This window comes from Schistocerca serialis, unplaced genomic scaffold (genome assembly GCF_023864345.2).
Source record: "Schistocerca serialis cubense isolate TAMUIC-IGC-003099 unplaced genomic scaffold, iqSchSeri2.2 HiC_scaffold_1223, whole genome shotgun sequence".
In the NCBI taxonomy this organism is placed as follows: Eukaryota; Metazoa; Arthropoda; class Insecta; order Orthoptera; family Acrididae; genus Schistocerca; species Schistocerca serialis.
In genome coordinates, this window is record NW_026047429.1 from 40,001 (window position 1) to 45,000 (window position 5,000).

The 5,000-nt window shown below is 52.7% G+C and overlaps 1 non-coding gene across 1 annotated transcript in view; it reads right to left on the minus strand.

The window, feature by feature from the left end:
* LOC126435968 (small subunit ribosomal RNA) overlaps nt 1-970 on the minus strand; it is a 1,909-nt gene extending 939 nt beyond the window's left edge. Inside the window, exon 1 of the ribosomal RNA XR_007580322.1 lies at nt 1-970. This exon is cut by the window's left edge and continues 939 nt beyond it. This is a non-coding gene — a ribosomal RNA (small subunit ribosomal RNA).
* Nucleotides 971-5,000: the final 4,030 nt, after the last annotated feature.

Sequence of the window (5,000 nt, forward strand, 5' to 3'; positions counted from 1 at the left end):
CTGTCCCTATTAATCATTACCTCGGGTTCCGAAAACCAACAAAATAGAACCGAGGTCCTATTCCATTATTCCATGCACACAGTATTCAGGCGGGCTTGCCTGCTTTAAGCACTCTAATTTGTTCAAAGTAAACGTGCCGGCCCACCGAGACACTCAATAAAGAGCACCCTGGTAGGATTTCAACGGGGTCCGCCTCGGGACGCACGAGCACGCACGAGGCGGTCGCACGCCTTCGGCTCGCCCCACCGGCAGGACGTCCCACGATACATGCCAGTTAAACACCGACGGGCGGTGAACCAACAGCGTGGGACACAAATCCAACTACGAGCTTTTTAACCGCAACAACTTTAATATACGCTATTGGAGCTGGAATTACCGCGGCTGCTGGCACCAGACTTGCCCTCCAATAGATACTCGTTAAAGGATTTAAAGTGTACTCATTCCGATTACGGGGCCTCGGATGAGTCCCGTATCGTTATTTTTCGTCACTACCTCCCCGTGCCGGGAGTGGGTAATTTGCGCGCCTGCTGCCTTCCTTGGATGTGGTAGCCGTTTCTCAGGCTCCCTCTCCGGAATCGAACCCTGATTCCCCGTTACCCGTTACAACCATGGTAGGCGCAGAACCTACCATCGACAGTTGATAAGGCAGACATTTGAAAGATGCGTCGCCGGTACGAGGACCGTGCGATCAGCCCAAAGTTATTCAGAGTCACCAAGGCAAACGGACCGGACGAGCCGACCGATTGGTTTTGATCTAATAAAAGCGTCCCTTCCATCTCTGGTCGGGACTCTGTTTGCATGTATTAGCTCTAGAATTACCACAGTTATCCAAGTAACGTGGGTACGATCTAAGGAACCATAACTGATTTAATGAGCCATTCGCGGTTTCACCTTAATGCGGCTTGTACTGAGACATGCATGGCTTAATCTTTGAGACAAGCATATGACTACTGGCAGGATCAACCAGGGAGCTGCGTCAACTAGAGCTGAGCAGCCGGCCGCCCGGGAGTGTGTCCCGGGGGCCCGCGCGAACACGCAAGCGTCCGCTCAATTATTCTGCAAACAGGAGGAGGCTGAGCTCCCCTGCACAACACACCTCGAAACCCTCTCAGGTCCCGGCGGCGCGCAGCGCCGTCCTAAGTACTTGGTCGGGTTCGAGAGAGGCGCAATCGCCCGGAGTTAGGCGAGTAGACGCTTTAGGTGCGACCACCCGTGCTCCCAACTGAGCTTGCCGCTGCCGACAGAGGCCCGGGAGCGTGCTGTCGTGGCATTGCCGGCGGGAGACAACACGCGCCACCTACGGTGACCGGCAGCTCCAACGCCAGCGCCACAGAAGGACAAAAGCCCCACTTGGGTGCCGAAGCGAACTCTCCCAGCACAGCGCACGCGCCAACACGTCCGCACAGCTGCGATACAAACCACCTGCGAGAACCGCTGGGGCGACCGAGCAGCAGACGGCGTCGCGGCGCCGAGCGCCGGGCGGCGGCGCATCCTCAGCGCACAAAGTCCTCAATCGGACCAGCACACTGCAGATGGCCACCGCGCTTCGCACCGGGCCCGCGAGGACCTACTTTGGCCGCAAGGCGCCGCGAGCAGGGGGCGCCGGCGCGCAGCTGCGCCGCCTGCCGCGTCCGTCGGCCGGCGCGCCTGCCACTGGCCGCCCCCACCAGCCGGCTGTGGCGCGTGCGCCCACGCACCGCGCTGCCAGCACGCCGGGCGGCCCCCCCTCACCGGCCGGGGACGGTCCCACCCAGCCACCGCCGCGTATCGCCTCACACCCAGATCCCCTTTCACGTTCGTGGGCATGGTGGGTCCCCTTTCACGTTCGTGGGCATGGTGGGTCTCCCTGAAACAACCGGTTAATAGCTCGACCGATCGTCGCCAACACTGATTCACCTCTAGCGAGAACAACCGCACCACAACGGGTTACCAGTTGTTCATTTGCGTAACGTCACCAGCAAACGTACACGTCCATCGCCATTTGCAACGAGTATTGCATGCCTGTGTCAGGTGTCACAACACACTACGTCTGCCCACATAGACGCAACAACATGTGCACGCCTAGAGAACACGTGGAAGGTAGACCCCGTACGTATGCGGTGTCCATTGCGCGAACGACTGTCAGCCCGCCTCTGCAGCATGTCGCAGATGTGGAACGCGGTGCAACATGCTATCACGGTGTGTGAGAAGAGACGACTACGTCCGAATACACGCTCCACTACATCAACAGACTGCTCATGCTGATCGCCATCCAGGGCGTCCGTTCCTCCCACACGTCTGTATGGCGTACCACACTGCAATCCAGCTCTTATAGGGAGACGACACGTAGCTGCGTGCACAATATTTGGACTGTATGGTCCGCCGTTGCTAGGCGCAGTCGTCATACGGTCACATGTGCCACGATGTATCATTCAGTACATACGGACCAATGTGCAGTACAGTTTGTGGGTTTTGCGTACATCGGCGGACAGGTGACAGGCCGTACCACAACGTAGGCTGAGTACGTCGGCATGCGAAGGGCATTGAACATGCAAACTTCTCACCGACCAGCTTGCGAAGGCAGGGGGGAAGGGGGGGGGGGCGGCATGTACGTCCTGCTGCTATCCACACTACAGTGTATAGCAGGAGCATGTGGAAAGTCAGCAACACCTGCAAGGTGTTTAACATGACGCGATACACAGGGGACCGGGCAGTGCGAGTAGGGAACTATATTGCGAGGGTTGCGGTTAGGCAACACTACACCAATTTAACGGGTTGCATAACAATTACAGAGCAGGTTCAGCGACAACGTGCGTCAGGTTAAGGCGCAATATAGTTTAGGTTACGGCGCACTTTAGGTTAGGTTAAGGCACATTATAGGTTAGGTTAAGGCACATTATAGGTTAGGTTAAGGCACAACATGGGTTAGGTTAAGGCACAACATGGGTTAGGTTAAGGCACAACATGGGTTAGGTTAAGGCACAACATGGGTTAGGTTAAGGCACAACATGGGTTAGGTTAAGGCACAACATGGGTTAGGTTAAGGCACAACATGGGTTAGGTTAAGGCACAACATGGGTTACGTTAAGGCACAACATGGGTTACGTTAAGGCACAACATGGGTTAGGTTAAGGCACAACATGGGTTAGGTTAAGGCACAACATGGGTTAGGTTAAGGCACAACATGGGTTAGGTTAAGGCACAACATGGGTTACGTTAAGGCACAACATGGGTTACGTTAAGGCACAACATGGGTTACGTTAAGGCACAACATGGGTTACGTTAAGGCACAACATGGGTTACGTTAAGGCACAACAAGGGTTACGTTAAGGCACAACATGGGTTACGTTAAGGGACAACATGGGTTACGTTAAGGCACAAATTAGGTTAGGTTAAGGCACAAATTAGGTTAGGTTAAGGCGCAACGTAGGTTAGGTTAAGGCACAACGTAGGTTAGGTTAAGGCACAACGTAGGTTAGGTTAAGGCACAACGTAGGTTAGGTTAAGGCACAACGTAGGTTAGGTTAAGGCACAACGTAGGTTAGGTTAAGGCACAACGTAGGTTAGGTTAAGGCACAACGTAGGTTAGGTTAAGGCACAACGTAGGTTAGGTTAAGGCACAACGTAGGTTAGGTTAAGGCACAACGTAGGTTAGGTTAAGGCACGATATAGGTTAGGTTAAGGTACGATATAGGTTAGGTTAAGGTACGATATAGGTTAGGTTAAGGTACGATATAGGTTAGGTTAAGGTACGATATACGTTAGGTTAAGGTACGATATAGGTTAGGTTAAGGTACGATATAGGTTAGGTTAAGGTACGATATACGTTAGGTTAAGGTACGATATAGGTTAGGTTAAGGTACGATATAGGTTAGGTTAAGGTACGATATAGGTTAGGTTAAGGTACGATATAGGTTAGGTTAAGGTACAATATAGCTTAGGTTCAGATACACATTGTTGTAGGGAAAGGTGTATTTGGGGGGGGGGGGCGGCAGGTTCGTTGATAGTGATTATCGTAATTGGATGCCTGCGGCATTATCCGATTTGTCACGTCAGGATGCACTTTTGGCTCATGACAGGCGGCGCTCCGATTCCATGGTTGTGGCAGATCTGTGTCTTTCATTCCTGCCATTGTTTGTGTGCTGTGACAGGAGGCAGTATTGTGATGTTGGGTGCACCCCTGTGTAGGACATGTGTGGGTGTTCGTGGCTTAGCTGAGCAATGTGCGGATGTCGGAAGGGTGGGATATTGTGTTTTCTGGGTGGACCTCCCGGTCTGGTAATGATAGTGTGGATTGTGTCATGTGGCGGAGAGGATGCACTGGATGTTCTTCCATGCTGGTGGTTAGATATTGTGTGTGTGCCTGTTACAGGCAGAGAGTAGTGTGTGATAAGAGAGTAGTGTGTGATAAGAGTGTCTGGCTGACGTGTGGTTCTCATTGTGTGCAGAGTCTTTCAGCATGTATAGGGACGGTTGTATATATTATCTGTATTCTGATGGCTCTGCATCTATTACTAATCAGTGCCGTGTATACGGTTACTCTGGTTCCAGTCGAAACTGTTCTATCTCTGTACATTAGTGACACTACGGCTCCACTATGTTGCCGCCCCTGTCGGCCGTTTCCCCCAGTGTATGGCTAATGATTATCAGCAGTCAGTCTATTAGTCAATACCGGTAGTGTGACGACGTCAAATGTCCGGGATGGGGGAAGCTACACCCTTCCCGTGGGTCAGGGCCTAGAAAGACTCTTCCCACGCAGGAGACTGACTGTCGTTACTCTTCCGAGACATATATGTGCCCAGCGTTTTTTGCGACTGCGAGTGCAACGCCAGGAGGCTCGGACTGTCGTTACTCTTCCGAGAAATATATTTGCCCAGCGTTTTTTGCGACTGCGAGTGCAACGCCAGGAGGCTCGGACTGTCGTTACTCTTCCGAGAAATATATGTGCCCAGCGTTTTTTGCGACTGCGAGTGCAACGCCAGGAGGCTCGGATTGTCGTTACTCTTCCGAGATATATATTT